Source organism: Lactuca saligna, chromosome 4 (assembly GCF_052625555.1).
Source record: "Lactuca saligna cultivar CGN05327 chromosome 4, ASM5262555v1, whole genome shotgun sequence".
NCBI classification, from domain to species: Eukaryota; Viridiplantae; Streptophyta; class Magnoliopsida; order Asterales; family Asteraceae; genus Lactuca; species Lactuca saligna.
This window is the reverse complement of record NC_136420.1, coordinates 11,035,944-11,058,889: the sequence shown is the minus strand read 5'-3', so window position 1 is coordinate 11,058,889 and position 22,946 is coordinate 11,035,944.

Genomic DNA, 22,946 nt, shown 5'->3' with positions numbered 1-22,946 from the left:
GATCAACCTTCAGGTCTAGAGAAGGAATACAGCAGTTGAGGCAAAGCAGTGAAAGATGAATGCCATTCGGTTGATTAGCATGTCGAACTGACCATCCTTCGAGTTCTCAAGACTGAACGATAAAACAGGTTCAAGCCAAAGAACACTCGGTTCATCAATGACTTCCCTATGGAGCGAGTCAATAGTCCATTCGGGAAACATCGATTTCCTTTTATCAAGCAGTTCCTTCTCTTTCATTTCTTTCTCTACCCGATTCATTTTCTCCCGAAGCTCTTGCTCCCAAGGCTTAAATTTTGTCTCAGGCTTGGAAGGAGCGCCTGTAACGATATCATCAGAATCATCATCATCGCCAATAATATTCTTTTTCTTTTGACTTTTACTGGTCGAAGCTTCATTATCCTTCGGTCCAGCAGTAGCTTTCAGTTCTGGAGGAGGTGGAGGTTGAGTTTTGTCAATATTGCCTCCTTGTGATTTCTTTTCTCCCCCTTGTTTTGGAAGAACGGGAGTGTCCGAAACACCTTCAATCCGACTGAGAATATCTACGGCAGGACGTAGCTTCTCAGCCAAGTGCCGGCGAATGGAGATTGTTAAGATTGAGTCATGAGCGTCCAGGAGCTGAAGAAGGACCGAATGGACATCACCAACAGAACTGCGAATCACATCTCTTTCAGATGTTAGATCATTTAGCTCTTGAGTTGCAGTACGGAGCTGAGAGGTTCACTTGTCCAACTCGTCCATAACTTTGTTTTCAACTACTAGCTCTGCCTCAAGAGTAGTTAACCGTTCATTAACCTTGGTATGAAGCTTTTCATTAGCATCTTCAATAGATTTTCGAGCCACAACAAGTTGGGACAGCTCAACCTCCAATGAGTGTTTAAGAGAATCAACCGAAGTAGTCACGATATTAGCATTTTTCTGATCAACAGCTTGAAGAGAATCTAGAAAGAGTTGAGCTTCTGAGATTAGTTTTTCGACTTTTGCGGTCGCTTCCTTGCATTCTCTAGTAGAGGTTTCCACTGCAAACGAATCCTTATGGCATTGAGAAGTTGAGGCATCAATGGCCTCCGCTGCATTGGAGATAAAGTTGTCATGCTCCTTAACTGCAGAAGAGAAGATGGCCTTGAGAGCAGCTTCTGAGTAAGGATTAGCAAAGGAAGAGGAAATTAACTGATCAAGCTTATCAGTCACAGCCTTAAGATGTCGCTTGGTGATAGGAGCGTCATCATCATCGTCGCTTTGAACACGATAAGGACTAAAGTAAGTGCAATCAAACTCCAAGTCCTCACCTCCAAGAACAGTGTTGATGTCAGTTGAATGGGTAGGAGATTGATGGTGAGTAGTGATAGGGGTTTCGGGATGTTGAGTAGAAGAATGAACCCCCGTATCAGATACATGTCTAAACTCCCATGGTTGTGGTAGTAGTAGCTTCAACAAAAATGGGTGTAGGGATGGGAATCGTGGAAGAAGGTTGAGACGTGATAACCGGGAAGGTTGTAAGTAAGGAAATAGGAATAGAAGCATGTGGAGGAGAAGGTGCTTTAGAGCGAACAGGTACCTATGGAGTCGGCGAACGAGGAGGGGTAGCACCACGAACCGAAACCTCCTCATTAGAGCTTTCGCTCTCAGATGCAGTAGGAGAGGGTCGTTTATGTCCACTAGGGACATAATCAGAATCTAAATCACTCGTGGACTAAAGAATAATCCTCTAAGCTGGTTTCTTAGTCTTTTTCTTCTTCGGCGATGAAGGCGCTGCCTGCTCAGTCTTTCGTTTCTTTGGAGTTAGCCCCTTAGCTTCTTTGATCACCAGTCCTTCATTCTGTTTCTCTTGTTTCTTTCCCCTTTTGGATCGTTTTTCTGCGTCCTCAATGGAGCGAACCATCGCTGGTGTGAGTTCCCTTGGACCCGAAGATGGAAGTTTCTTGTATTCTTGAATGATTGCACTTTTGTCAGGTATACAGGCATACATGGATGTCGAAATCGAGCCAACGAACAGATACTTAGATGGATCAGTGACTAGGATCTTGGTTGTATGAAATGTGGCAATAGAAGAGAGAAGCAAATCTGCCATGATTGGGACATGGAGACGATCCATCGCCCATTTAGTGACAAGGGACCAGAACCTTCCACAGGAGATCTCAGAATGGCGTGAAGAAGAGGATAAGCTTTGAACAAGTTGTTGCCATAAAACTGAGCCATAATCCAAATGTACAGCATTGTACAAGCTATAAAGCAAGGTCATAAATAACTTGCTTGCACCATCAGATCCAGTGCTTCGCTCAGAAAGACCTTTGAACAGCAATGTGAAGAGGCCATTCCATTGAGGAAGAAGACAGGATTTCTTGAACTTCGTCACTGTGGTTAGGGTTTCAGTGTACCCCATATTATAGAACATTGAGAACAATTGACCAGTGGTGATAGAATCGGGGTTTACCATGGTGGGTTCATGAGCAAGACCTAGCAGGTTGCAGAAGCACTTCTTGGAAATCGAGGTCTTCTCATTTTGAATGTCAAAGTGTAGTCTCTCAGCAACTTTTTCGTAGTATGCAGTGGAGTAGATGTGTGAAAGGCAAGACATGGGAACAACCTCCACCTTTGAAAGAGCGATAACGAGTGGAGAGTATTTGAGGCACTCCCCAACTTGCAGCATGTAAGGTTCATAGGATGAAGGCGTAAGGTCGATAATGAGATTCTTGTTAGGTTTAATGACCAGAAGGTTTGAGTGAGCAGAGGTATCTTGAACAGAAGACGATTCCGCCATTGATGAATATGAAGAAGAAGATGATGAACAGTGACAGAGATCGCCTTTTTCTTTTAGAAGATTTGTGAGTTGTAAAATAGTAAAGTTGATCATGAGAAGCCCTTTTATACGTGAGAGTAGGAGAGAGAAAGATCCGCTAAAAATCTTGTCCTTTTGTGAAACGGCTCCTGATGCAATGGGGAGTAGACAGTTTGGCAACCAATGCCCCTTCTCTTGGCAATAGAAACATATGGACTCTTTGGGAATGGTACACGGAACAATCTCGGACTTAGCCTTTCCCTTTCCCTTGGAAAGAGAAATCTTTTCTGGACTTCAAATGCTTCGATTGTCATTGTCCATGGAAGTTTGGAAAGTTGATCATCCAATCAACTTTGCATTACCAGTGTGCCAAATCATTGTTGATTCACCAGCAATTAGCAAATATGAAAGATCAATAAGGGACATGTTGCAGTCTATCATATAATAGTCTTTAATGCACTGAATATATGTCTCGGAAGTGAATGAAGAACCAAGTCAATAGCCAACTTCCTTGACACAACGAATCCTAGCATTTCCAGTCTGTCAGTGTGTGACTTCATCTCCAAGACATGTCCACACACAGAGCTTCCATCTTTATGTTGGCTTGCCAATAGAGCTTGAGTGACCTGGAACTTTTCAAGTCTTTAAACTTGTGGCTTAGGGAGAATAATCGGAGGACGTGGAGGAAGTGAAGTATGATGTTTTGGAATATCATCTTCATGTGCAATGTTTTTACAACAGATTCGGGAAGACCATAGTTGTCTAACCTAGACATCTATAAAGGGAGAAATTCAAGTTAGTTGATTTAAGTCCTTAGTATAACACCCAAAACGAAATATTAAGGCTAGGACCGAACACAATATTTTACAATTGCGAAGATGAATGCCGTAATCCAAAGGTAAAATATTTGAAGGTAGGTAAATGATGATTTACCAATTTCCACCATGAAAAACAAAATATATTATTAAGTTTTAAATGGATTGAAATTCCTAGATTCTTTGAGATTCATTGAACTTTTCAACGGCATGTTTAAATCTTGATTGTGCCCTTCAAGTTTGTGACTGCAATGCCGAGGATCACAAACAAGGTGTGAATAGTCATGAAAATTAGCTTGGTACACCCAATGTTACAAATCACCTAATCAATGTGTCGGTTAACCACACACGCTCCATTGATCTATGATTAACATAAAGCTACCCTTTTCCACACATTGTCAGTCCCAGATTAGTTTATCGATTAACCACACACGCTCCACTAACAATTTAACAAGGTGCAAAGTGTAACTTCATGGATTAGCACCATTTTCACATTTTTCCTAAAGTAACTTAGATTGGTAATTTAATAAAAGTTTAGCTACGTTACATTTATCATTATACTTTTAATGAGGGAGAATTAGTATCCTATCTTACCCGTTCGGCTAACGACCCGCCACCAGTCAAGGAAGCAGTGGATGAGAGTGGACACCCATTAAACTACCATTTTATAGGCAGTAACCTTATACCCCTTTATAGACCGACTTCGTGAATAAGGCCTACAAACGGTAAGACTGACTTGTCTTATACAAACATAAATACATACATACATACATACATACATACAAGCACATATATATATATATATATATATATATATATATATATATATATGTATTAAACTTTAATATAATAATAGTATAAGGGTTGAATTTTAAACATTTAAAACTCTAGAGTTTGGAATTAAAGTTTCATTAATGTAACTTTTCAAGTTCCAAAACTTGAGGGCAAGTTTTGTAATTTGTCAAAAACGTTTGAGATTCATAAATTATGAACTTTTGTGTTGCATGAATGAAACCTCTCTAATTCCAAACTTGTGTACAAGTTAATAAACCTTTCAAGACTCTTTGAATTCTATAACTTACAATAGTTAATAGTTTCATAAATAAAGACCTTACATATTCCATAACTTGAGGACAAGTTATGGAACTTGTCAAGAACACATATAGATCAAATTAACTAATCCAATTATGATATGATGATCATTTACCAATTTGACCTAATTTGATTCATATTACATGATAACTTCAAATTTTACAAATAACTAGTATATCACAAAAACATGTAGTTATCTTAGAACTTGATAAACATCATGTTATTGGATGGGGATAGACATTACCAGATCATTAAAATCGAATTTTATGAACCAAAACAGTTTTTGGTAATGTTCCTAATCCAAAAAAGGCCAAAAATTCAAGTATTTTACCCACTGACTTTCCAACTCGTGGAGTGCACTTATCTCGACGAGTTCATCAACATAAGGCACCTACTCTTCGAGTTCATACATGGACTCGTCGAGTAGGCCCTTGCAGAATCTAGAATTGTCATTTTTCAACTTTTGAAAATCACACAATTGCATCAATATAATAGAAAACACACATCACTCTGATACCACTGTTGGGTTTTATATACTCTAACATTCCTATGGTACATATACAACTCTAATGCTTTGGATCTAATTTTTCTCTAATTATACATGTAATAAACATTTTCCAAATCATGATGCCTAAACTAGAATGCGAGGGGATATTTGAATCATAAAAACTAGTTAGAATATTACCCTGTGTAGTAGCTTGAATGACTTAGCCTCAAGAAATCTTAACACCCCAAGTGTGATGCCTCAAACGGAATCACAAAACACTAAGAAAAATTAGGATGAATATGGAGATGTTATGAAGTGGGAGCCGATTTTGGACTTATATATATATATATATATATATATATATATATATATATATATGTGTGTGTGTGTGTGTGTGTGTGTGTGTAGAATATCAAGGGTCATGCGTAACCCTAATCCATAACCATAAGCTTATGATCCACCCATTTGATTTGGATAACCACTTCATGGACTAACCCATAAACCCATCACAAATCAATCATGGATCATTATCCCAATCCATATGTATCAATTTAATTTGTCTCTTTTGATCACTAAATTAATTCTTAAATTAATTCTTGATCAACACTAATTAAATAATATGATTCCTCAATTAATATATTATACTTATAATATATTAGTAAATCATAATTAACCTTTTACTCAAATATCCTTCCTGATGTATTGCTTTGATGAATGCAACCCAAATGGACCATGCTACTATCAGGTCAAGTACACATCAATTATAGTTATGGGCTTAGATACCTTTTCCAATAGTTTTTACTCTGATATATTTGATATGAGTTAGAATGAGATACTCTGATTTGAGAAACAATAACTTATGATATTTATGTGATGTTTTGATAATTGTGGTTTTATTAATAAATAAAAATGAAAATTTTTGACCATATTTTTGGGATGTTTTATTTTCAATACGTGCCCCTCAATGCAACTAATTTTCCCGAGCTAGGGATCATTTACAAGAAGGCAATTTATGGACCGAAGTTCTAGATCCCAGTATCCGCAATTCATCACTTAACAAAGAAACAATTGGACGTCACCTTGACGTCGGTTCAAAGGTCGAAGCATACTAAGGATGAAGTCAAATTTGAAATATCAAGGAGAATCAAATGGTTGTTCGAAATTAAAAAGTTCTGGTGGATTCTAATCAGGTGCGTCAAGTTAAACAAGTGAAGAAAGATAGTTAAAGAGATCACTTTGGGGGGAATTTTTGTTACAAAAAATGAATCTCTTTTAGCTAAGGAATCGAAGTCTAAGTTATTGGTGGTACCGAAGTTGACTGCCGAAGTTGAAGAAGATTTTGTGTGAACCGCAACAATATCGTAGAGATGAATGATGAAAACTTTTATGTTACTATACTGACTTAGCGTGTTTACTTTGTGTTATCCAGTGAGCCTTGCATGGTCACTGAAGTCGGTAGAATAATATTTGCTTATTTCCAATGTAAGTTTTTGGGACTCTATAAATAGAGACTCGCTCTTCTTGTATCAAACACACCTTCACAATCTTTCTGAAATTTTATTTCAATACAAAGATCATTCATCTCTATCTATTATCTTTCGATAAACCGAGTCCCTCTTTACCTTAAGTTGTTCACATTTGGTAACTTGTGTTTGAATGCAAACCTTGCTACAAATCAACTTGGTGTCTACTTGATATAACTTGTTGTCATTTATATTTCCTTTATATTTTAGCATCTAACAATCTAGGATTCTAACTTATTATTGTTAAGCTAACAAGATCTTTGAGATTAACTTATTCCGCAACTTATTATCTTGTATTAATGTTTGTTCAAGTGTTCTTCAAAGTTTTTCTCTCAACATTCTTCACATTGAATATCTAATTGCCACCTATTGTCATAAGACTACGCTTTGGATCAATCAATTTCAACCTCGGTTATACTTCATGGATTGAATTTCATAATCCTTAGACCTTTCTCATTCACTATCCTTAGACATTTCTCATTAGCTTATCCAAATTGATCAATGTTTTATCACTAACCAATGTGTCACCTTTCTATAGTTAGACGAAACTTATAAAAATCAGGACATGCTCCAACTCTACTAGATATGCGAAGAGGTAAGAAAATTTCATTTGACTCAACTTGTATTTCAACCTCAAGTTGAAAGCTAGTGCCAACTTTAGGTTCAATGTTTACCATATCTCAAAGTTCATTAGGGTCAACATGAATCCTAATGAATTTTTGATATGTATATGCTCTTTTTCTCAAGGAACACTCATTTTGAGCTACAAGAATCACATTCTTATGTGTCGTTAAAACAAATATCAAATGTATTTAGTGAATACCCGACAATGTAACACTTTTCAGATATCGATTCAAGGTGGTCATTAGTTTCTCGTCTAACGAAAGACCTCACGACAGTATACCAAAATGTGATGGAAATTTCCAATACCACATTTCATGATGTGTCTTCAGACCTATTTAGTTGGTTATAACGATCAAAATGCTCTACTATTTCACATGTATATTCCCAAAAAAAGTAATTGGTAGCAAAACACAACTTATCATAGATCGAACCAAGAATCATTCAATTATCTTTTAGCATTACCATTGTGGTGTCCTTGGAGAATTCAATTATGGAAACCATTCCACAATCTCTAAGAAGGCTATAAAACTCGATGCTAAGGCATTCTCATTTCCTTTCGAATTGGAAACCCTTCTATCATCATGCCCAATTAATTCCCTACTTTGTTATGATACTCTATGAGACTTTTCAAAGTGTTAGAATTATTCTTAATCATATGAACATAATCATATCTACTAAAAGTACAAGTAAATATGACCTATTAGTGTTTGATGTCCCTTGTAGTGCATATGAAGGATCCTCACACATTAGTGTGTACAAGATCTAACAATTCTTCACCTTGTTCACATCTACATGTGAATGGTGCTTACATCATCTTGTCAACAACCAAGATTCGCATACCTCATCCAACTCAAAGTCGAATCACTCCAAGTCCGGTCCAATTAGAACTTGGTGATGCAATTCTTACTTATATGACCAAGGTGATTATGCCACAAGCACATTCTTATCCAAACTATTTGAGGAGTCAATATTAAAGTTAACTTTACTATTTTTGGAAACACAAACTAAAATTTCATGAATGGCATTTTCAAGAAGATGTTTTAAACATAAAACCATCATCTTTAAAAACTAGAATATTACCTTTACATTATTAAATGAATTTAATATTCATGTTTATACAACACATAAAATGAAATTTGTTTTCTAGAAATCTCCAAAGAGTACTAGCAAATAAATAGTTCTAATCTAGTTCCATTACTAAGCATAAGCACACAATCCTTAATCATTGAGACAAGCAACATTTATCAGTTGTGATGATTGGATTTAGCCATATAAAGCTTAGCTTCCTTTTTTCATTTAGATCCTAAAATGCCATCCAAATGCGATTACCACATCATGCATCAATGAACCACAAATTGGATGTAGTTGGAATTTGATCATTCAAGTACTTGATGTAGAGTCAAACATTTCAACATTACCATCTCCAAGTACTTAAGGCAACTTCATTTCCTATGATCCTTGTCCTTACATTAATTGCAACTAGCCTCTTTTGAATCATGGTTGCGTGGACTATAAAATACACCAATTCCATTCCATCATAATGGGAAGTTCCGGCCAAAATCGTTCCCTTCCATTTAATATTCGAACATTTCCTCTTCTATCCGCTAACATTCAGAAAGGCAATAACTGGAACTGCATAAGAAATCTAATTAATCCAATGTCCTCAGCTTAGAGACGGTTTAAGAAGTCCATCAACATCTTCTCCATATTATTCCTATGACAATTCAAGTTGAAATTATCATAAGAACTAGTGAGAGATCTAAGAAAAAGATCTATAGCAAGACTGCTATTAAGGATAACATTGAGATTCTCAAGTTTGTCTATGTATCTCTTATTGAGTACATACAAAACTCTCCCATTTAGCTTACGTGCAATAAGGAACTTTTGATGATTTTCAAATCACTTTTGCCATGTCTTTTGGTGAAACATTTCAATCAATCGCAAATTCATTTCATATGTTCACATTTCATAAAAGATTAATTTTGGGACATCTAGCTCATAGAGATAATGATGTAAGATATCTAATTTGACAAATCCATGTGATTATGGGAATAACAAGCTCTTCCAAGTTGCACATTATTAGTTTGAGGGATATGCTCATCGAGGACATCTTTCTCATTTTTTTAATCGAGGAAGACTCAATAACAGATGAACTGAGACATCCCCTATTTTTTAGAACTAAATAAAACTTTTTCTTTACGCTTTGTAAATCGAGATGCGGAAATTCCCAGTTAAACAAAAAAAATTGAGATAAAAAAACGTTATTTCCTTTTATTAAAAACCTTGAGGATGTCATCAATCATATCCAAACATACATTACAGCATAAATATTAAAGGTCTTGAAACTACTTATTACAGGAACATCTATTTATTCCACTCAACATCCTAACTAGACTTCGACAGCCTTACATCCGCTACATGTAATGCATAAAATGAGTGGGTCAGGTTTGGGAATGCGTGGTTAGATACGTAGGGTTTTTAACCCCATAATAATTTAACGATACTAAATCATATCCTTCCTGTTGAACAACATTATCAGATAATATAAGTTTATATAGAATCCGACCTAAAAACAACTACCCAACCCAACAAATCCTCACAGACCCTAAATCAATGATTATATGGAGGAATCACCCAACCTAATGAATTGTTTGAGCAACTGATCGATTACACCACTAAGGGAGTTCTTGGCCAGCGTAAGTCATGTAAAGGCAACCAATATTCAGAGATACAATAAATATGGTATCCCATTTTATCTGCGTCCATGGGTTATAATTCCATGCTAGCAACGTAATTCACTAGACCTCCTAGAATAGTTAAGTTTTGTCATCTACTCTGGTCGATGACCAAGACATACTTGTCAGTTTTCTGATTTGGACGCACCTTTTCTGGTCATCCAAGAAAGAGGAGGAATATGATACTCCATTGTCTAATCTCACACTCTACCCCAGAATGAGACCTATTTAATGTCCAAATTATTGGGAACTGGACACCTTTTACAAGTCCTATTTTAACTAATTTGGACTTATACTAAAGACAATATGTGTCAAATATAGTTCCTAATCCAATACTAATATCATATTTATACAAGTAGCACATAATACACATAATACATGTAAACATGTAGTGTTTCTTATAAATAATACTTTTAATTTAGTATTATGTTCTTGATAGTAACTACAAACTCACTTAAAAAAGTGTTTGTTGATTGGTGAATCTAGTAGAACTTCGCCTTATCCTAAGGGTTTAGTTTCCTCAAAGATCCCAATGTTTACCTCGAGATCTACTAAATAATGAATAACTAGGTAGAATCATATCGAAGGTAGGGCCCGTTTGGTATAAAAGGTATACTGTTTTGAAGTCCTACTTTAAACATGTCACTAAATCCAACCTAGACATCACTCCCGTAAGTTGATAAATCAGTATAATGACTTAGAATCACTAATAAATCTTAGTTGTAGGTTCATAATAACAATGATGACTATAATTAAAAGTTACACTTAACATAAAAAAAGTGTAGCTTAACTTAAAGGGGTTCATGTTGAAAACAGGGAACTAAGCGAACATAATTCTAACTCATGAACTTCTGCTTGAAGGTTACAACTAGCTGACCACTCAAGCGGTTTTGCAGAGCTTCACCGCAGGACAAACAGAAAGGAAAAAGAGGCTAAAATAGGGTAGAACTCGAAAGAATCATCTGAAGGGGTGAGGGATAATAAGAGGGATTGATTGCTATTTATAGTACGAACTAGAGGCAGGCATGTTGCGCACCATAGATATGTGCCACACCCTTTTCGGGCACGCCGCGGTCCTAGCGTGTGCGTGTATTGTTTTTTAGATTTTCGAAATTGTGTAGCTATTTCATACGATCTTTGTTTGTGACATTCTTTATATCAAGGAAATCGCTCTACAAGATCCACAACTATCATTTATATTTCATGAGCTAATGTTTAATTTATTTTTTTACACATGCTTAGACTGTTAAAGCCTGTATAAAAGGCATAACTTTCTTATCCGAAGTCGGGTTTTGGCCATCCTTATATCGTTGAGTTCCTATTAACTAGATCTTTAATTCTCTTTTAGATTGTTTTGACTAAAATATGACCAATCTAAAATTCAATTTTTAAGTTATATATTGTTATGCTGAAACTTAGAAAAATCTTAACTTCCTCTAAAGAAGTCATATGTAAACGTTCTTTATATGCACACTCTCGTTATAACGACTACTGTGACTTTTGTTTAGATCACTTAAGCTAAATTTATCAAAAATTTATTTTTCACGATACGTAGAGTCATGGTGGTTTAATCACAAAACTTCGAAGAAGCATAACTTCTTCATAAGAAGTTAGATTTAAAAGCTCCATATATATATCTGGAATCCTTATTACATATACTACAACTAGGTTTAAGACTATTTGTCCTAAATAATTTTTTATTTTCAAAGCATATTTTTAATCTTATTTATTTTATTCTTACATTCTTATATAATTCGTATAAAATATCGTACAAAACACATTAGCACATAAATATGAATAATCATTTCTTGTCCATTCATATAAAGGTTACAATAGTTGACCAAAGTGATTACAGACTGACTAATCTAGCAGGAAACGTGGGTGTAACATGAGTTATTCTCGATGGAGAGCATTACCACAATTCAAAAGTACACAAAGTGGTGGGAGAGGATTTCCAGCTAACTTAAGAAAGAAATTTAAAAAGTACATTCTATCCTTAATTATTTAGCCTAATTTTAAATTAAGGCTAGGATCCATATTTCTGATTCGTAATTTGAATAGCGATGTCGTAAGCATCTCATGAGTCTATTTTAGGTAGGTAAATCACTTTACTAATATCAATCACAATAAAATTCCTAAAACTCATGAGGTTCATTGAACAATCAATGGCATGTTAATCTCGGATTATGCTCTTTCGTTTGTGATTGAGATACCAATGATCACAAACAAGATATAAATAACCCTGAAAACCCACGTGACATGCTCAATGTCATTTATGATCTCACATTGATGTGTTGGTTAACCACACACGATCCATCAACAATCACAAATTTTGAGTATCTACAATCATTTCAACTTTGTAGTCCCAAATTAGTGTACCTATTAACAACACATGGTCCACTAACGATTCACAAATAAACAATGTGTGTTTTAATGGATTAACATACAATTTCACATCTCTCCTAAAGTATCTAGAGTGGTATTTTATGAATATTCTAGTAATTTTTGTTATACTTTTAACATGATTAATGTTGTATCAAAACCCTTTCAGATAACGACAATCCACTACGCAAAAAAGTGATGGGTTAAAAGGACACTCATTCAACGATGATTTTATAGTCCTTTCATTATACTTATCTTAGCATAGCTTTGAATGAGGCATACTCTTGGCTTGACTTATTATTTTACATATACTAATATATACTCTAATAAATAAATGTAAGGATGTATTTAAAAACCTCTTATGAATACAAGGTTTAAATTTGATTATCTTAATTAACTTTTAGTTAATTAATATTTAAACTATGTATGATTTAATAATTATCTTTTAATTAAACCAATAGTTAAATATATTAAAACTTTTAAGAATTAAACAATTATCTTAATTAAACAGATAATTAAATAATATTAATTCAATACCCTAAGTTTCGAATTCAAATAAGACTAATCACCTAGATTAATTGTTCCGATTTGAAGTAATTAAAATAACCAAAATTAACTAGTGGTTATCCTACAATTCTAGAATAGTAAGTAAAACATGAAACTCTAGCTGCAAGGCAAAGCACGTCGCGCCTACGAATCAATAGGTTTCTTGGTTTCTTCAATTATTTGATTTTTAGTTTCATACATGCACATATAATATAATAACCTATGATCTAATACCATCGATGGGTTTTCTAGGTTACATCAAAACATATTTTCACAATGTAATTTCAAAAAAACAATTTATGGGTACATGGAACCAAAGGATCTGTAGCATTTTCTTATTATAGAAACATACTTATGAAATAATCAAACTAACCTACTTATAATCGAAATTTAAAATGATTAGTATACATATATTTTTTAATAATCGAATATAATGAAATATATGTTCAAGTCTTCTAAAGATCCATAGAAAGCGTGCATGTAATAAATCTAATGGTTTACATCCAAAAACACTAGAACACTAGAAAGATAAGAAGGGAGAAGATGAAGGAAGAGAAATGTTGTTCTCCTCCTTATGGAAAAAGAGAGACCCATAAAATTTAGAAGTGAATGTGTCTTATTTGTAGCTAGGGAATCACCAAGATAAACCCTTATTTAAATAATAAAATAATCATATTTTATCTATTCAAGTCAATTATCCTTATCAACTCTACGAGGCTTCCATAAACCCTAAAAACCACTCCAAAACCGACCAAGCCTATGAGGGTTCTAGAATTGCCTTCATTGCTCAATTATGAACAATTACAATTCATTCTTTACACTTTTTATTAATTTCAGTTAGTCCCAAATTAATTTCATATTATTGATGATTAATAATGTATTAATTCCAACCATTTCTAATTAATACAAAATTAATTATTAAGCACTTCTAATTAATACATTAATCACATAATATATTAACAAATAATTTTATCTCTCTCCTAATATCAATTCTAGCTATTTCTGGTTATGAAGGCAGCCCAAAAAGGACTTTATTTTTTTTCACTAAAATAATACCAATTTTGTTAAGACCTTCACTAAGAGGGTTGTTGTGACATCCATAAAATTCGAACTAATTTACAACTTTTTAAATCATTCAAAAACTGATAATTATTACTACATGTTTTCAAAATCATTTAATGTCAGAGTATCCCTGCATCAAATCATAAAAACATAAAGAGGTACATGATCACACGTTCACCATCCCGCGATCATAAGAAGTACCAGAAACAAAATCAACAACTGTAAGCCCGTAGCTTAATGAGTTTCCTCAAAATACCAACGACATATAACCATAATCATATCATATAAAGAAACAATATGCATAATGAGCCATCAGTCTGACTGGACTACCTCGTATGCCTTCTGTCTATATGGGCCACTCTCTAAGACTTCGGCACGTATCGACCGCCTCTCAGGGCCTTCAGCTTATCTGGACCACTTGTCGGGCCTTCAGCCTGACTAATATGCCCTCTCGGGTCTGCAGTCTATCCAGTACGCCCACAGTATGTTGGCCTTCAGCACAAAGCAGGACCACCTCAATCCAACCCCAATAAAACAATCATGTGCACATAAATATCATACGCTCGAAAGTATATAACAATTAAACCGATCTAAAAAATCGCTAATCATAGCAACATCCTATAACTAGGATACCAACCTAACTGGTCACTAACATAACATTATCTTATATACCAGGATACCGACCAAAGCGGTCACTAAGAAAACATTATCCTATATACTAGGATACCGACCTAACTAGGTCACTAAGAATATCACCAACCTAACTACCAGGATGTAAATCAATAACCATATCACGCAAATAAGTCAGATAAAAATCCAAAAACGACCGATATTGGTGCCTTCAACCCTGTTAGTATAGTGAGGAAAACTCACCTCAAAAGTAGCTCGGAATGATAATGTCAAACTCCTCCAAATAAAACTCTAACTCTAAAACCTACATCCACCAACGATCCACTTCAGTAAATTCCCAAATTACCAAAATAACCCCAGAAGTCAAACTGGTCAACCTTTAGTCAAAGTCAAAGTCAACGATCAAGGTCAACAGTCCATGTTGACCCAACTCGTCGAGTGCAGTTCACTGACTCGTTGAGTCCTTCCAGAACTCAAGAATTCGTGAAAACCCTAGTTGACTTGCCGAGTTTCTAGACAACTCATGGAGTCCATGCGTGTCCGAATGTTAGGAAAACCCTAACTGACTCGTTGAGTTGACCATGCAACTCGTAAAGTCCCTTCAGTTAATTTCTCATTCAGATATTTTTAAGCTACCCCAAAGCTCCAAAATGTAGATCTAACCTCCTAGGGTATGGTTTCCATGTAAAGTTGCAAACTTTACGTGCATGCATGGTCCTAGATGCCAAAACCAATTCAAGGGAAAGGTTTAACCCAAAGAGAAGGGCCCAAGCTTGCTAAATCTGATAAATTTATGGCTATAAGGAATTAGAGGAGTCCAGATCTTAAGTTACAACTTCAGATCATGGCCAATACCCGAAATGGTTCTCAAATATGCTAAAAATGGCACTAAACCTATGAATGTAGAGAGAAGTCAAGGTAAAGACTTGTTACCTTCAAAATGATCTCAAGATGAAGTAGAGTCAGATCCACAAGCTTCTCTTTGGTCCAAGTTCCTTAGAATTCAATCCTCCTTCACAAAAACCACTTTCCAACCTTCTTTACACAAAAAAATGAAGAGTATTCAAGAATAGGGTTTTCTAAGATCAAAAGGGACAGCAAGGGAGGCTGAGGGAGGATAATGACCCTTTAAATAAGTCGCAAAACCCTTGAAATTAGGGTTTCATTTTCCAGCTTCTACTCGTTGAGTTGGGGTCCTCCAACTCATCGAGTAAACCCTATAAATGCATGCGGTCTAAATCATTTCTACATGACGAGTTGGGGCATCTAACTCGTCGAGTAGGTCTAAGAACATGACTATAAACTTTAAACTTTATACCTGGGAGTCGGGATGTTACAATTCTCCCCCACTTGAACTATACTTCATCCTCAAAGTCTGTTGCAGTAAATAACTCGGAGTAATGCTCCCACATCTCAACCTCCGGCTCCCACGTCCACTCGGAACCCCTCTAGTGTTGCCACTGTACATTTACCAAAGGTACTTCCTTGTTCTGTAGAACCTTTACCTTCCTCTCAAGAACGGCCAATTGCCTTTCCACATAATTCAGGCTTTCATAATCCTGAATATCATCTTGCGACACTACTGCCTCCTCATCTAGTATGCACTTTCGCAACTGTGACACATGGAAAGTGTTGTGGACCTGACTAAGCTCCTTCGGGAGATCCAACATGTACGCCACTTTTCCAACCCTGGGAACAATCCTGAATGGCCCGATGTATCGGGGTCCCAATTTCCCCCTCTTCCTGAAACGAATCACACGCTTCTAGGGTGAGACCTTCAGTAATACCATATCTCCCACCTGCAACTCCAACTCATATCGACGCCTGTCCGCGTAGCTCTTCTACAGACTCTGAGCGATCTGTAGTCACTGACTGATCTGCTAAATCCTTCGGTAGTATGCAGAACTACCTCTGTCCATCCCATCAGCCTGTGATCGATCGCACCCCAACAGATTGGGGTGTGACATCTCTGTTCATACAACAACTCATATGGTGGGGCACCAATACTGTTACAATGTTGTTGTTGTAGGAGAACTTTGCAAGGGGTAGGTAGTAGTCATAGCTCCCACCGAAGTCAATAATGTAGGCTCTCAGCATATCCTCGAGAGTCTGTATCGTCCACACACTATGGTCGTCCGTCTGTGGATGACAGGTTATACTGAAATGCAACTGCATGCCAAGTTCCTCATGGAACTTCTGCTAGAAACGGGAGATGAACGGAACATCATAGTTTGAGACAATAGAGATCGGCACCCCATGGCGAGCTACGATCTCAAGGATATATAAGTCAGCCAGCTTCTCGGCCGATGAACTATCCCGTATAGCTAAAAAGTGTGCGCTCTTGGTCAATCGATCCACGATGACCAAAATAGCATCATAAACACTCACCATCTGCGACAGCTTAATGATAAAATCCATTGTGATATGCTCCCATTTTCACAAGAGAATCTTTATAGGATGTAGTTGACCATGTAGTCTCTGATGCTCGGCCTTGACCATCCAGCAGGTCAAGCACCTCTCAACATACCATGAAACCTCTCTCTTCATGCATGGCCACCGATAACTCAATCCAAATCCCAGTACATCTTGGTGTCCCCCGGTGAATAGAGAAGCGAGACTTATGAGCCTCCTTCAAAACAATCTATCTGACCCTACCAAGCATCGAAACCCAGACTCGACCATAACATGTCAATAATCCCCGGCTATCCTGCACAAACCCGATGTTCTCACCCCTAATCTTCTCAAGCTTCAAATTCTCCTGATGCATACCCTACGCCTGAGCTTCCCTTATCAAACTCATAAGTGGAGAATCCATCGATATCCTCATACATGTCACTGGAGTAGAAGATCCAGTTGACTTATCGCTCAGGGCGTCTACAACCATGTTCGCTTTACATGGGTGGTAAAGGATCTCACAGTCATAGTCCTTGACTACATCTAGCCACCTACGTTGTCTCGTGTTCAGGCTCTGCTGATACATGATGTGTCTCAAACTCTTGTGGTCCGTGTATATGGTACAGTGGACCCTATAGAGGTAATTGTTAGATTAGTGTCTAAGTGATCCATAACTATTTTGGTATGTACTTGAAGCAATGGTGCATGGTCCTTTTGGGTTGCCTTCACTAAAGCAACTTGATAGGATGAATTATGGAGAGAGAGGATTAATTATGATTTATTAATATATTATGAGAATATATTAAGGGAGAAATCATATTGTTTAATTAATATTAGTCACGAATTAATTGGGAATTAATTTTGTGGCTAAAAGAGATTAATTAAATATAAAGGACTAGACTGCAATTATTGGATAATTGAGTTATTAGGCTAGAGAATGCTAAAGGAACAAGGGGTGAACGGAATTATGATGGGAGCGCATCATATTTTCATCCATGGCCTTATTCCAGAATGTTCCATGGGCTGCTTAGAGTTTAAGCAGTTCGTTAGGGTTTTGACTGAAACCCTAGAAGCCCACACAAGTATATAAAGGACCCCTTAGGCCCCAAAAACATGGCTAAATGATTCCTTAGGGTTTCTAGACGTTTTTGGGTGCCTCTCCTCTTCTCCCTCTTCATCCTTATTGCTCTTGGTGTTTGTGACTCCATTAGAGGTGCAACACTTGAGGCACTAAGCTTTCTAAAGCCAAGGAATAGATTGTTATTGCTACATAACAGTCAAAGGTAATTTCTAAACCCTCAATTCAGTTCTTAATATGATAGATCTATGGTTTATAGCTTTGGATATTCAAATTGCATGTTCATTAGACAAACTAGATCCAAAGCATTAGGGTTTACATGTACACCATAGGAATGATGTAGTGCTCAAAACCAATCAGTAATGTCTCCAAATCTTGAGAGCGACTACCTCCGCTCCCAGCTCCAGATCATCAGTAGGGTATCTTGTCTCGTGCGGCTTCAAACTCCATGACGCGTACGCTATCACATGTCCTCTTTTCATGAGGACCGCTCTCAGTCCTATGATGAATGCATCACAGTACACTACAAAATCCTCAAATCGCTTCGTTAGAGTCAAGACTGGAGCCTTGCAAAGTCGCTGTCTGAGGGCCACAAATGTCGTTTGCTTCTCAGGGACCCACTGGAAATCCACCCCTTCCTCGTCAACGAGTGAGGGGTACTGCAATCTTGGAAAAATCCTGTATGAATCTCCAGTAGTATCCTGCCAATTCCAAGAAGCTCCTGATATCCGATGGAGATTTCGGAGCCTCCCACTGCATAGTCGCCTCGATTTTGGCCGGAACGACCAAAATTCCCTCCTGTTTAACAAGATGTCTAAGGATCCGAACCTCTCGTAACCAAAACTCGCACATTGAGAACTTCGCATATAGTTGTTCTTGCCTCAAAACTCCCAATAGCTCCCTAAGATGCTCCTCATGCTGCTCTTGGGTCTTGGAGTACACCAATATATCATCTATGAACACAATGACCTAACGCTTGAGCATCGGTCTACAGACCCGATTCATCAGGTCCATAAATATCGCCGACGTGTTGGTGAGCCCAAACGGCATCACCACAAACTTGTAATGTCCATAACGAGTCCGGAACGTGGTCTTCTCCACATCCTCCTCAATAACCTTGACCTAATGGTACCCGGACCTCATGTCTATCTTGGAGAACCAAGATGCTCCCTACAACTGATCGAAAAGATCATCTATCCTCTGGATTCGATAACGGTAGTCAATGCACATCTGTTCTGAATCATCTTTCTTCCTGACGAAGAGAATCAGCGCTCCCCACGGAGAACTGCTTGGATGAATGAACTGCTCGCCCAGCAGTTCCTGCAGCTGTGATGACAGCTCCTGCATCTCTGGTGGTGCCAACCGGTAGGGCGCCTTGTGATAGGGGGCCACACCTGGCACTAGGTCGATCCTAAACTCGACCTGCCTCTTCGGAGGCACTCTAGGTAACTCCTCCGGGAACACGTCAGCAAACTACCTGACTATTGGAACCTCTGAAATCGTAGTCTGATCCCTGACCCACGTATCCACCACGTACGCTAAATAACCCGCACACCCATGCTGAATGTACTGCCGAGCCCTAGAAACTGAACAAAACCCTAATCCAAATATGGCACCCTCGTCGTAGACAATCAGTTCTCCCCTACTTGGGGTTCGAACTACCACTCGCTGACCCTCACAGTCGATCATGGCACCGAAGCGACTAAGCCAATCCATACCCATGATAACACACACATCCCCTATGGGAATCGGAATCAAGTCTATTGGGAAAGATACCTAGAAGATCTCCAACACGCAAGCCTGATAGACTGAAGAAGCGGAAACCTCGTGTTCATTGGCAATAAATACTCGCAACGGACACTCTGGCTCTCCTACTAGCACACCGAACTCCCTACTAAATATCTCAGAGATAAACCACCGAATCTCACCCAAGTCAAATAATACAAAATCAGGTAAGGAGTTCACTAAGAATGTACCTAACATGGTACAACACATATAAGCATAAAACAAATATAATCAGTAAGATAAGGGATAGAAACATGCCAACAACCACGTCTAGTGCTACACTGGCCTCCCCTGCTGTAATTTGGAAGGGATGTCCCTGGGCCCTCGGGGGTGCTGCTCTACCCTGACTCCCATTAGTGATCCTTAGTGTAGCCAACGTTGGAGCCTGCGTCGGCCTGGGAGCGAGTTGTGGATAGTTGGTCTTCACGTGACTAACCTAATGGCAGTGGTAGCAGATCCCCATATCCTAAACTGGGGTTGTCTTGCGACACTCCCTTGCAAAATGCCTCTACTTGCCACATTTGTGGCACGCACTACACAATCTATAAACCCTCGAGTGACCCTTCCCTCACTTGCCACAACTGCGGCCCTGTTGTCCTCCTGTCCATGAATTAGAAGTCTTAGACCGCTTTGGCACCAGCTGTAACTGAGCTGTGGCCTACCTCTGCTCTCTCAGTTGTAACTCAATCTCAAGCTCCCATCGCCTAGTTGCCTCCTATAACTCCAACAAGGTATTACATCGCTGAGTAGCAACAAACTGACGGATGTCAGTCTTGATCATGCTTAGATAACGTGTCATCTGAGCTTGCTCTAAAGCAAACTCCGGGAAAAGCATCGCCCTCTCCGTGAACATACGAGTGATCTTTGACACCATTTCACCATCTTGTCTTAACTCCAAGAACTCCTGAACTAACCACTCCCGCTCGACCTTCAGAATGTAACGAGCACGGAACATATCCTTAAACTTCTCCCAAGTAACTGCAGCTCTCTGATCATCAATAGAATACCCAATCATCAATATCCACCAGTCCTTTTCCCCAGACCTCAGCAGGTTCAGGGCACATCTGACCTTCTGGTCATTAGGACATTAGAACATGAATAAACAAACCTCCATGTCAGACATCCACCTCATGGATCTAATTGGATCCTGAGTCCCATAAAATATCGTAGGCTTCCTGTTATCGAAGTCCCGGTACTGAAAAGATGGACCAGCTCCTCCCCATGTCATCGTTACAGTTATTGCGGTAGCCGTCTTAACAAGATCTGCATAGTGCTCGTCAAAATACTGAACCATGGCGGTCTTAATAGACCCAGACATCTCTGAAAACTATGACCAGAACAGAGTAGCAACCTCATCATGCAGGATCTCTCGAATGTTGGCGTCCAACTCATCTGACCCCATCTGGCCAACAACCTTGGGCACTGTCGGTCCCTCTTGACCGCCATCTCCTGATCCTGATCTGGATCCAGTCACAAAGCATATCGTAAACACCATACTAAAAATACACCAAGAAGATATCAGATAATCTGCATTAATAACGGGGAACCAACTCCCAACTAAACCCTAGGGGTTGTAACTTCCTTGTTACGCATATGGGTCCTGTGTATTCAGTAGTACGGGCCCATAATACCTTCCACACCTACCCATATTTGTCTCAAGTATAATCACAACACCCTAACAATATACATAAACATGGAGAGCGCCCAATCCTCACTCCTAGAGGAATGCTAAATATGTCATATTGGCCTACCGACCTCGCACAACCCACCCATGAAACTTCCACCAACCCTGCAGCACTCATGTATGCTAGCCATACATAATGTTGAACCTTATAGACTTTCAATTACCCGATCCTACCATAATCCCTTCATCAAACAAGAACAGGAGATAAGGCCAAACCAAACATTCTTAGGCTATAAGATCTTAGTTATGTACGGTCGTGATGCATACACCACACAACTACAATAATTATGTCAATTTCATATAAGGAAAAACCCTAGGCTATCAGGCATCATATGATCATGGAACTCTATCATGCAACTCCTGGAGATCCGTAGCCTAGTACTAGCATGTTGTTCTAACATATCACAAAATCAAATAATATGTAAGGTATTTTGGGGTCTATTTGCGAGCTCCGGTTGATTGTACACTTCAATTCACTCAAACCAAGGTTCTGATACCAACTTGTAACATCCATAAAATTTGGACTAATTTAAAACTTTTTTAAATATTTGAAAAACCGATGATTATTACAAAATGGTTTAATGTCAGAGTATCCCATAATCAAATCATAAAAACATAAGGAGGTGCACGATCACGCATTCACCTTCCCACGATCATCAGAAGTACCTGGAACAAAGTCAACAACTATAAGCTCGTACCTTAGTGAGTTTCCCCAAAATACCAACACCATACAATCATAATCATATGATATAAAGAAACAACATGCATAATGAGACAGCAGTCTGATTGGAACGCCTCGCAGGCCTTCAGTTTATCTGGACTGCTCTCCGAACCTTCGACACGTCTCGATCGCCTCTTAGGGCCTTCAACTTATCAAGATCGCTTGTCGGGACTTCGGCCTGACTAATATGCCATCCTGGGTCTACAGTCTATTCGGTGTGCCCACGGTATGTTGGCCTTCATCATAAAGCAGGAAAGCCTCAACCCAACCCCAATCAAACAATCATGTGAACATAAATATCATACGCTAGCATGTGTATAACAGTCAAACCGATCTAACATATTACTAATCATAGCAACATCCTATAAAAAGGATACTGACCTAACCGGTCACAAACATAGCATTATCCTATATACCAGGATACTAACATAACCGGTTACTAACATAGCATTATCCTATATACCAGGATACCAAAATAACCGGTCACTAACATAGAATTATCCTATATACCAGGATACCGACCTAACTAGGTCACTAAGCATATCACCATCCTAACTACCAGGAGGTAAATCAATAAGCATATCATGCAAATAAGTCGGATACAAATCCGAA